Source organism: Otolemur garnettii, unplaced genomic scaffold (genome assembly GCF_000181295.1).
Source record: "Otolemur garnettii isolate 467f Iridium unplaced genomic scaffold, OtoGar3 scaffold00057, whole genome shotgun sequence".
Taxonomy (NCBI): domain Eukaryota; kingdom Metazoa; phylum Chordata; class Mammalia; order Primates; family Galagidae; genus Otolemur; species Otolemur garnettii.
Window position 1 is genome coordinate 7,329,969 of NW_003852452.1, and position 12,601 is coordinate 7,342,569.

The following is a 12,601-nucleotide window of genomic DNA, read 5'->3' on the forward strand; positions in this document are numbered from 1 at the left end:
TGGTGTTTGGTTTATACATAAACATGAGTGGGAAGGGACCAATATATTTTTTTTTCAAGCACAGATTTTATTTTTATTACTGCTCCTTTGTTTTTTGTTTCAAAAGGATGGCATGGACTCAGGGTACAACAGTTGTACTCAGCCCAGCTGGAAGGCCCGGGATTTTGAACTTCTATTTCTTAAAAAGGGGTTGTGTGTTGAACATTCAAGTGTTGTTAACCATCTCTATTTTATTTTCCCTACAACTCCTGGTGGAGCAGAATCCAAGACCACCTCCAGCTCAGACAGAGGGAAAGGCTGGGGTTGAGGAATTGGCAAAGGTGATTTAGACCAGGACGTCTCAGGAGGAGTTGGGTGTCTCCCTTCTGCCCTTCTTCTCTGCTCTTCTTATTTAGGGGCAGGCTGAAGTTTTGTCTTCGTTCCTCTCATTCTCTCCCTAGCTCACAGATCGTGCATCCAGCGTGGCCTCACTTCTTAATATGCTATGTCCACCAGTAAACAATTCGGAACAAGAACACATACACAGCAAGCACTCAAGAAATACTATCTCAGGGGAGATAATCCTTACTTGTTCTTCCTTATGGAGGGCAGATTAGAAAGTAATAATTAGAGCTCACATGATACATGATTACACGAGTACATATACCTTTGTGAAATCAGGACTTACAATGCCCTGATTGCTCCTATCTGATTCTTCTAGAAAAAAAGAAATACCGACTGACTGACGTACAGGATCACAAAATGATTAGAATAATTCACGGGTCTTTCTAAGAAAAAAAATCCCCTCTTTGCTACTTCCCAAAGGCCATTTTGATCTTTTTTAAAAAGATCAGATACACAGGCCTAACCTGGATCAAAATGTAATTCCTGAGGAGGTCCTGGAATAAGATTTGAGATGGGCTTGGGAGGCATTGAGTTCTTTTCCTTGTTTTGTGTCCACTTACATTTTTTTAATGTCAGCTGTTTTATCAAATCAAAATTCTGTGTATTTTTGAGTGATAGTGGCCGTTCCATGACAAAACATGGCTTATAAGGATATATTTAACCCAAATGAAATAATGTAGTAAATCATAGAAGACGAATTTTTCAAACGATCTTATCATTCCTCCTAGATAAAGAGGGAACCCAGATTCCTGTGGTCCAAAATGGGTTCTTCCTCAGTATTCTGGCCTGAGCCCAGGATATGTCCTGACCATAGGTTGCTGTATGTGGAGTCCAGGGGGTTAATCCGAGAAGCAGCATCTTCGGCCGAGGCAGACTTTCCTAGTGAGCTGTCCATTTGAAAAGGCCAAGAAGTCAGGGGAAAAATCTGCGTACACATGAAATGAGATGAAAACTGGGGAGATTCAGCTAGAAGGCAAGTCCAAAACAGATTGAATAAGTGACAAAGTTGAGAAATAGCCTGAATGGTGAGAAGGTAATGGAAGCAGCATTTTATGGGGTGGTAGTGGTTTCGGGTGTGGCCCGGGACAGAGCCATTAAATACCCCAACTTGGTGTGAACGCCTCTTAAATTTGTTTCTAGGAAAAACATACTAAAGAAACCAGTTTAATGAGAATAATGGGAGGATGAAAACAATGGGCAGAATCAAAATAACAAGGGAAAGGAAGAGAGACTACGGTTAGAAAATCACTTTCCCACTGGAATAAAAACATCTCATAGCATGCGAGTGATCTCATAGGAGTACAATCAAACTTCCAGAGTAATTTCTATTCTCCTACCAGCGTGGACAGATGGGAAGGTGCAATCCCGGGTCATTTGGAAGGAGGAGCAGTATGAGTGGGCTGAGGGTAATCTATTCAATAATTGCTGGGGAGGCAAAAGACTTATGTTATATTTTGTTTTTATTATTTATTTATAATTTATATTTTCTTTCCTTTGATTTGGGGGTAGAGTCATTTATTTATTTGACATACAAAGGTTACACAATCTGATGAGTTTGCAAATAGGGATATGCCATGAAGCCATTGCCACCACCTGTGCCATAAACATACCCGTCACCTCTAAGACTTTCCTCCTGCACTCTTCGCTATTATAATTGTTGTTATTATTATTAGTGATACTAATGCTTGGCATAGGATGTATCCTCTTAGCAAATTTTGTTTGATTTATAACTTTACTTGATGTATCTGACAATCAACAGTTAGTTTTCATCCATGTTGACTGACTTTAGATGTTTGGAAGTGTAAAAGGTAGGGCGGTACCTGTGGCTCAAGGAGTAGGGCACCAGCCCCATATACCCGAGGTGGCAGGTTCAAACCTGGCCCTGGCCAAAAATAACCAAAGCACAGAGCTTGCTTGGTGAATCTTTATCTTCATTACTTTTTCTGAACAACTGCACACGGATACAGCGTGGAGCATTCCTGATGCCTTTGGCCCAGACAGCTTTGTTGAGCCTGGTATCAACGCACACATCTGGAGTCCCCAGCTCTTTCAGGGCAAATTTCTGGATCTCTTTGAGTGCCCAAGGAGCACGCTTCTTGAAGCCCATTCCAGGGATGTGCTGGTGAATGCTGATGGTGTAGTCTGGAGTCACCACTTCATTGATGGCAGACCAGTCCTTCTTCTCGCCACCCTTCTTTGTGGAAGATGTTCTGCTGGACCCAACTTGGAAAGAAAGAGCACGGGGAATTATAGGGAGAAGAAAGGGACCTCTTAGTGAATTTTTAAGTATGTAATACAGAATTGTTAACTATGGCTACAATGCTGTCTAGTGGACCTCTAGAACTTATTTATCTTGTATAACTGAAGCTTTCTACCCTTTGACCCAACCCCCCTGCCTCTGGCAACTACCATTCCACTATCTGCTTCTATGACTTTGATTATTATTATTATTATTATTATTATTTTGCAGTTTTTCTCTGGGGCTGGGTTTGAACCCACCACCTCTGGCATATGGGGCAAGTACCCTGCTCCTTTGAGCCACAGGTGCCGCCTGACTTTGATTTTTTTTTTTTTTTTGAGACGGAGCCTCAAGCTATCCCCCTGGGGAGAGTGCCATGGCATCACGCTCACAGCAACCTCCAACTCCTGGGCTCAAGCGAGTCTCCTGCCTCAGCCTCCCAAGTAGCTGGGACCACAGGTGCCCGCCACAACGCCTGGCCATTTTTTGGTTGCAGCCATTATTGTTGTTTGGCGGACCCAGGCTGGGGATTCGAACCCGCCACCTTAGGTGTATGTGGCTGGCGCCTTAGCCGCTTGAGCCACAGGCGCCAAGCCGACTTTGATTATTTTTGATTCTTTTTTTTTTTTTTTTGAGACAAGGTCTTGCTCTGTCACCTGGGATGGAGTGTGCAGTGGCATCATCATAGCTCACAGCAACCTCACACTCCTGGGCTCCAGTGGTCCTCCCTCCTTAGCCTCCTGAGTAGCTGGGACTACAAGCATAGGTCATCATGCCTGGCTAATTTTTCTATTTTTGGAGAGACAAGGACTTGCTGTTACTCAGGCTGATCTAAAACTCCTGTCTTGGAATCCCAGAGTGCTAAAATTATAGGTGTGAGCCTCATTTGATTTTTATAGAGATCTTTCTCTATGTTACAAAGTAGGAACTCTATTCAGACAGATCAGGTGGAGACTAAATACCAGTGACTGAAGATACCTTCAAGGCAGGACCAAGAAAGTTGTTGCTTCATGATCACATTTATTAGAAGCTTTCATATTTGTAGCATTTTTTCTTTGCTATAAACAGCTTATTAATTTCCAATTATTTTGTTCACCACTACCCTTAATATGAAGCCAGTTATGTGCCTTAAAATACACACATTTAATCATTTCTATATTGATTTATTTTACATAAATTTAAATTGAAATATAGATTTATTATTTTCTGATTAGAAAAAAATGCTTATTAAAAATACTCCAAATGATATAGTAGCATATAAATAAAAAGTTTTCACAAATCACTATGAGATACGAGTTGTTCATAGTTTGGCTACGTATCATGCTCTGGGATAAGATTTGGGATAAAACATAAAACAGGACATAGGTGCTGCCTTTTGGCTCATTTGTATATTATCTATAGCTGCTTTGTACAACTAGAGCAGAGCTGAGTAGTTATGACAAACACTCTTTGGCCCATAAAACCTCAAATATTTACTATCTGGCCCTTTAAAGAAAGAGTTTGAAGGCAGGTGTGATGGCTCACATCTGTAATCCTAGCACTTTGGGAGGATGAGGCAAGAGGATTACTTGAGGTCAGGAGTTCAAGACCAGCCTGAGCAAGAGCAAGACCCTGTTTCCACAAAACATAGAAAAATTAGTCAGGTATAGTGGTGGGTGCCTATAGTCCCAGCTACTTGGGTTGCTGAGGTGAGAGGATCCCTTGAGCTCAGGAGTTGGAGACCAGCCTGAGTAAGAGTCAGACCCCCGTCAAAAAAATAGACAAATTAGCCAGGTAAGGTGGCATCTCCTGCAGTCCTAGCTACTCAGGAGGCTGAAGCAGGAGGATCAGTGAGCCCAGGGGTTTGAGGTTGCTGTGAGCTATGACGATGCCACTGTACTCTAGCCCAGGTGAACAAGAGGGACACTCTATCTTAAAAGAAAAAAAGAAGAGTTTAACAACCTTTGGACTCCACAAAGGTAGTGGAAACAGGAAAGGAATATAGAAATGAGAAATATTTGCACATATAATCAACAAAAGTTGATGACTGGCATGGCTGGTACTGCTGGGTGGTTGTGCAATACCGCCATTTTCTGGGGTCAGTATCGTAGAGTTGGAATCATGCGGGTGTGTGCCTGTGAGTGTAAACATGTTGTGTGTGTGTGTGGCAGTTCTATCTTCTAGGAGGAAAAGTAGAATTCACAATGTACTTTTGCTAAAAAAACTAGCTTTGGTAAGTCTTGGCGTGTGACCGTTGTTATGTGCCCAAACACATGGAAGTCGTTTTTTAATATTTCTTCACAACTTCAGAAAGTCTAAGTGTTTATTTTCCATGTTTATTAAAGAATGTGCATACAAGGGAAAAGGGTTTGATTCACCGACTCTATGCTCGGTCTGGATATCTGATCTGTCTGACACATTTCCTATTTAATCTCAGAGGACTTGTTCAGGGAACAGAACATGTACGTGAAACTGAACCTCTGTTCCTCTATCTCCTTCTCTGAAACCAATAGGGAGATGGTTTCCTGAACTGGGAAGAATCTCACTCTCCAACTTGGTGATTTATGATTCTGCTAGTTGCATCTGTTTATTTTGCTTGCAGCCAATTCATGTTGGTTTTAAAGAAATATAAGTGCAGCGAGAGAGGAAACATCGGAATGGCAGAGGAAGGAAGACTCTGGGATATGGTAAGGGTGAGAAGAATTTAGGAAAACATAAGCTCATCTGTATCTGGGGGGTGGGGGGGGAAGGCGTCTCAAAATACAAAGACCCGAAGGATAAAGAAGTAAGAAGAGAGGGAAATGGAAGAACAAGTTGTGCAAAACCTTTTTGAACCAGGCCTGAATTCAGTCCAAATTGACCCCTGATCTCATCCAAGTACTGTCCGGCCCCTTTACAGTTTGTAAGATTTGATGGAACCGCAGGCCACAGTGGTGTGGCCAGAGGCCATCGGCCTTGGGGAAGCATCTTGCCAGTGGGGTGATGTGGGAAGACAGCGTGCCAAGCTGGCCAGACGCTGGTCTCTAACGCTATGTAACGAAGGCTAAGTGACAGACGGATATCCACTTAACTGCTGATTCCATCTCTCTACACCCTGTTATCATCCTCAGACTGCTTTGTAAAAGGCAAATTTTGCCAGAAAATGTATTTTAGGTCACTCGATTGCTTTTGGGTTCTTGATTATTAAACAACTTCCTTTTTCCTCTTCACGGATGTCAAGGTCAAAGCTTGAAATGGTGTCATTCCAGAGCTGTCATGTAGCCATTCCCTGGGGATTTCAGATGACATTTGGGAAAACTGCCAAGACAATGTATTAACCCTGAAGACAGGAGGCAGTTTCCACCCTCTGAAGCCTGTATGTGTGTGTGTGTGTCACATTGCGGAGGGACTGGGCTCAAGTGGCTTATCTGTCTAATCACTTGTCTCTGCCTGTCAGTGAGCTGGTGTTTGCCCTGGTTCCAGCCATTTTGGCATCTATATTTTTGCCTGTGGGAGCGCAATACATCCTCAGCCACTTGGGTGAGAGATTAAAGGGTTCCAAGAAGTACAGGAAGGAATCGGTAGCTAAGAGGCTAGTAGTGATCTTATTTTTAGAAGTAAGAATCTTTCTTTCCTAAAATAAAATACAAAGCGAGCCCCCCACCTTTGGGTTATTTTGACTTATTTATGACTTTTTAAACATTAAAATGTGGTCTAACCTAACACTCAAAACGAGAAAGGACTCTGGAAATCGAGGCCACGTATTCATATGCAATCTATAGGTAATTTAAAATAATGGGGAGGTGATTCAATGCTGTGTTGGGGAAATCAGAAATGAAAAAAAATGCCCTGAGAGCCTGAATGTATGGTGAGTTCTCCTGAGAGCTGCCGCCTTGTTTGCATCAGAGAGAAAAAACAGCCCCCATTTTAGTCAGTAGAGTGGAGGTCCTTCTTCAATGAAGCAAACGATTGAGATGGTTTTTCTAATTAACGAAGCTTCATTTGACACCATGTTGAGCTCAGCCACCTTGCATCTTTCTTTCGCCCTCCCCTCTGCCCCGCTACTTTCTTCACTTTTTTTCTTCCCAGAAATGTTGATTGAGCATCTATTGTGTGTCCAACCTGAGTAGGCGCAGAGAATACAGCTATGAATCAGGCAGATACACTTTTATGGGACTTGTTATCCACACTTCGGGATTTTCTTCACGTGTTCTTAATCCTTAAAAATGACCTAGATATAAGGTTTTCTAATTAAATTACAAATTCTCTGAGGACGTGTACTTTTTTTTTTGTATAGAACGTATCCAAAATAGGCATTACAAAAACAATAACTATCATAATAATACAAGTTTAAGCCCTATGGAAAATTCATTATAGGTATGAATTGTTGTCATGTCAAGTAAAAAAAGTTGTTGTTTTCGTGATATATTCTAATATGCCTTCCTTTTCAAGGGGCACACTTTGAGTAGATTCCAAAACCCTTCGAGGACTGTCCAAAGAGTTTTGTACGTGTTTTATCTTTAAGGGGTTCCAACAGCAAAGGTTGCTGCACCCAGACGGAGCTTTCCAAGAAAAGTCGTCTACCTTGAAGAGAGGAAAGCATACTTTTGGGGCGACACCCTGTCTATTTTAAATCACTGGAGAGGGGAAAAATATTTGTCTCCAAGACTGTAATTTTCCAGATGACGCCATATTGTTGCACGGTTGCCATACCATGAGAAAGAGCGTTCTTGTGGTTTCTGTACTGGAAATCCTGTAGGAAAGCTATTTCTGGCATCTCTTCCTAATGAAGCCCAGCGAGGATGGGGAATAGCCAGGCCAACCAGATACAGTCTGTGGTCTTTCAGAGCTTTAGCACAGTCCCTTCAATACAGCATTTTCATAGGGCTTCTCGGTGCATGAGGTGTTGAGTGGGATGGATGAGGAGGAGTAGAGGGTGGAAATGTTGGTCCGGATCAAATCCCAAAGCAGTGGTCTGGTCAGACATCTGGACTTTCATGTGATTATTCTCTCATAAAAATGATTTTGAATCTCCACTTTGTCTTTTAGTACACGGTATAAATATCTTTTTTTTTGAAATTACATTTTGATAGCTAGGGACCACAACTAAATATGCATCCTAATAAAAATGGGAATGCCTGGATGAGTACACTGATATTCAATAGTAGTTTTTCAGATGGACTTTGGTTCCTGGGAAAACCTACTTTCTGAATCGGAGCTAAATGCCGTGTTTAAGGAAGTACTGATCTGGTGAAAAAGAAATTATACAGAGCCTTTTTTGAAATAGGAAAATTATAATGGCTTTTAAGACTCTGGCAACATTTTGCCCAGGTAACATTTTTCTCTTTAACTTGGAAAGTTCCTTTACTAGGTCACCTTTGAATAGCAAATTCTGGAAATACTTCCAAATTACATGGTGCCTGGGGTGAAGGCGTTAATAAAGAAGGCACACTACTCTTAAAGGGGTGGTTAATGCCTAAGTATTAAAAGTATTTTGCAAACAACACTATTTTAGAAGATATTTCCTAGGAGTTTCTGGCATCAGAGTGTAGAGCCGAATTGATCTACAAATGAGTTCAGCCTCCTCCATAGCAATCCTTTGCTGTCGAGTGTTCTTCCAATACAACTCCCTCTCTCTGCTTCTTTTCTCTCTCCACTTTCTCTGGCAATTCAATAGCAGAAAAATAGGAACCACCGAATCTCAGGCCCCAAACTTGCCTCCTCGTCTTCCCCAGTTGGGGCTGCTGTGAGTGGGTTGAGCAGATAATAGGTTGGCCCCGAGAGGAGGGTGTGGACAGACCATATGATTTCTGTGGCCGTCACTGGGAGAAGTGTTGACAGGCTTGGGAGCCAGCCGAAACTGACTCTCCAGTGTCAGCAGAAGGACCACAGTGACCCATGCAAAGCCCAGTATGGCAGGTGGGAAGCAGAGAGCCTTGAGAGGCCCACGGCTTTGGAAGGTCTGGGTTTAATGCATAAATGTGTTACACAAATAACAATGATATGAAAAGAAAAAAAAATCCCTCTCTTTGTACTAGGGAGGGTCGTCTCCATCTTTTAGGCAATTCATTGCAAATGAGAAAACTGTCCATTGCTTGTATTAATATAACTCATGTCAAACTTAGGAAGAATTTCTTTGTTGAATCACAACTTTTACTAGACAGAAGAAAAAAGATGTGTATAGCCAGATCTTGGTTGTCATTTGAAAAACTTTTCCTGGACTTTTAAGAGAGAGATAGAAAATATTTCTGGAAATTCCTGTAACTACAGGGAAAAGATGAAACATTTAAAAGTAAAGGTGTTAAGACAGTTGGGAAAATAGGCCAGGTATGGTGGCTCACGCCTGTAATCCTAGCACTCTGGGAGGCTGAGGCAGGTGGATTGCCTGAGCTTAGGAGTTGGAGAACAGCCTGAGCAAGAGAGATTCATCTCTACTAAAAATAGAAAAACTAATTGTACCCCATAAATGCATTAATATATACATGATCTATGTGTTTATGACTTAATAAAAAATAAAAAAAAATAGAAAAACTAGCTGGGCATTGTGGCGGGTGCCTGTAGTCCCAGCTACTTAGGAGGCTGGGGCAAAGAGGATCTCTTGAGCCCAAGAGTTTGAGGTTGCTGTGAGCTATGATGTCATAGCACTCTACCAAGGGCGACAAATTGAAACTCTGTCTCAAAAAAAGAAAAAAAGAAAGAAAGTTGGGGAAATGGAGCTTGGCACCATATTTTTCAGTTTTCATGAGTTAGTTAATTAATTTTTAATATTTTTGAGAAATAATTGGTGGTAGCCCCCAGACAAGAAGAGGGACCTTGTAGTACACTCCTATCCTGAGGAGTGTATTTGCTAGGTGGCCTCGGGCTCTGCTGCCCTGTGATTGGATGACAGAGGCATCTGTTGGCACCTGTTTCCTTCAGGAAGAAAGGTGGTCCTCAGGACGTCCCTAAGCAGAGGTACTAGAGACTGCCCTTCAGTGACACTGTGATCTTGCTCCAGCACTTCAGAGAGCCCAGAGGGAGAAGAGGAAGCCCTGTGGGGAATTTCAGTGGGAAACTTCGGTCCCCTCAAAAGTCTCTCAGGTCACCCACTATAGTTTACAACTGTGGGCCACGAGAGATCATTTGCTCCACACTCCCCCACCCCACCCCCATTTTCTTTGTGTCACTTTTTCTTCCTACTCTTCTTCTTTCCTGGGTCTTTTTTTAAAAAAATAAATACAGAAGACAGATTCTCACAGAACCCGAGAGAAAGGCAGTGAAGAAAGAGGCGGAGGGGCCTGTGTTCAGGAACCTGATCGGATTTTTCAAGCCTCCCCCTGCTTTCCTTTCGGCTGTCCTGTTTCCTTTAGTATCCTGGACAATATCATTCTTCACATGGTTGGTCAGGAAGAAATGACAGACTGGGAGAAAAACACCATTTCGATTAGAGCAGCAGTTCTCAACCTGTGGGTTGCGACCCCTTTTTAACAATGAAAATACACTGCGGCATTAGGAAGGTTGAGAACCACTGGATTAGAGTCACAGGAAAAAAAAAAGGACTAGCACAATTATCAATCATCTGTTAACCAGCTGGGCAAGTAAATCGTGCCATCCCTGCTGGGTGTCCATCCAAAAAGTTTTTAAGCATCAACAAGGACAGTTAATGAGAAGATCTGTGGTCACATAGGAGGAATTTGCTACATATCTTGCGGGCTTTTTTGGAACTAGGTTTGTTTTAGGGGAAAATGTGAGACTGGATTAATGCCACTGTGGATCTTGATACCTCCATCTCAGGGCATCTACAGAGCAGAACTTTAAACCTATGCTGGATTCTACAGTGCTTCGGATGACAGCTTGACCAAAATATTATGAAATAATGGAATAAAAAGTATAGCTTATAGGGGTGGGACAGTTATAAGAGGGACTTTATCTAACAAATACAATCAGTGTAACCTAATTCTTTGTACCCTCAATGAATCCCAAACAATAATAAAAAAAGAACAACTATATTATGCACCTTAAAAAAATAATTCACCGTGATCAAGTGGGTTTCATCCTACAAGGATGTTCAATATACACAAATCAATAGACTCAATTCACCACATACACAGAAGCACAAACCAAGACCATATGATCATCTCAATAGACACAGAAATAGTATTTGACAAAGTCCAGCACCCTTTCATGATAAAAACCTTCAACGATATTTGGAGAATACTTAGAGATCTAAAAATAGACCTACCATTTGATCCTACAATTCCTCTACTAGGTATATATCCAAAAGACCAAAAATCATATTATAACAAAGATATTTGTTCCAGAATGTTTATTACAGCCCAATTCATAATTGCTAAGTCATGGAAGAAGCCCAAGTGCCCATTGACCCATGAATGGATTAATAAATAGTGGTATATGTACCCCATGGAATATTATGCAGTCTTAAAGAAAGATGGAGACTTTACCTCTTTCATGTTTACAAGGAAGGAGCTGGAACATATTCTTCTTATCAAAGTATCTCAAGAATGGAAGAAAAAGTATCCAATGTACTCAGCCCTACTATGAAACCAATTTATAGCTTTCTTATGAAAGCCATAACCCAATTAAAGGCCCAAGAAGAAGGGGAAAGGAGAGATGGAGGGAAGGGGAGAGAGGAGGATGGGTGGAGGGAGAGTAATTGAGTGGGACAACACCTACGGTGCATCTTATAAGGGTACATGTGAAATTTACTAGGCATAGAATATAAATGTCTAAACACAAAGACTGGGAAAATGCCATGAAGGCTATGTTAACCAGTTTGATGAAAATATTTCAAATTGTATATAAAACCAGCACATTACACCCCATGATTACATTAATGTACACAGCTATGATTTAATAAAAAAAAAAAAAACCTTCAACAAACTAGGTGTAAATTAGAAAGGTCATATACGAGAAACCCATAGCCAACATCATATTGAATGGAGAAAAGTTAAAAGCCTTCTCCTAAGAACTGGAACAAGACAAGCATGCCTATTGTCACCCCTTCTATTCAACATGGTCCTGGAAGTCCTAGCCGGAGCATTTCAGAGAGAAAGAAAGTAAGTGTATCCAAAATGGAAAAGAGGAGGTCAAATTATTGCTTTTCACTATTGGTACTATCTTATATCCAGAAAATCCCAAAGACTCCACCGAAAGACTCACAGAATTGATGAATAAATTTAGCAAAGTCTCAGTTTACAAAATCAATGTACACCAGGAAGTAGCATTTCTGTGTACTAATAACAGTCAAGCTGAGAGTCAAATCAAGGACTCAATGCCATTCACAATAGTTGCAAAGAAACTAAAATACCTGGCAACATACTCAACCAAGGAGGTGAGAGATCTCTGCAAAAAGAACTATGAAACACCAAAGAAAGAAATTACAGATGACACAAACAAATGGAAAAACATCTCATGCTCACAGATTGGTGGAATCGACCCTGTTAAAATGTTCATACTGCCCAAAGTCTGTCAGTTTTTTAGGCATTTCAAAATAAATTTGCAGAGAACAGTATGTTTTTAAAAAAATATATAACTTAATGATGGCGAATTGGCCTGTCAATTTCTGGTTCACCCCTCAAAATGGAAAAAGTAAGTATAATAGTTAATGATCTTTTTGTAACTTGTGGGAGCAAAATTGTGAATGAGTTTTTAACTCTTCCCAGTTGTCAGGCTTGATGCAAAGATTTAAGAAGTTATAATCAGAAAAACGATGAAAATTTTATGTATCACAGATAGTCTTTGATTCCTAGAAGTATGAATGTGGTCTTGGAGCGTATGTTTTTTTTTTTTTTTAAACTGTTAACTAACTTTCCAGGAAAGAATCCTCTCTTTCTGGGAAGACCTTGAGCTGTGTCAAGCTTGCTATGATTTAATAATTTTTGCTCAATTTACAAGTCAGGGCAAAGGAAAAATAGCAAACGAGGAAGAGTTTACAAAAAGCACACTCTTTTTATACCCACGCACTGATTTTTTTCTCTCCAGGCAGCCAATATGTTTGTTTCCAAACAAAATGATTTGATT

The 12,601-nt window shown here is 40.9% G+C and overlaps 1 non-coding gene across 1 annotated transcript; it reads left to right on the plus strand.

Moving 5' to 3' along the window:
• Nucleotides 1-545: 545 nt before the first annotated feature.
• On the plus strand, nucleotides 546-692 carry LOC111726227. The gene has a single exon (XR_002774053.1). It is a non-coding gene; the product is annotated as a U8 small nucleolar RNA (small nucleolar RNA).
• The last annotated feature ends 11,909 nt before the right edge of the window (nucleotides 693-12,601 follow it).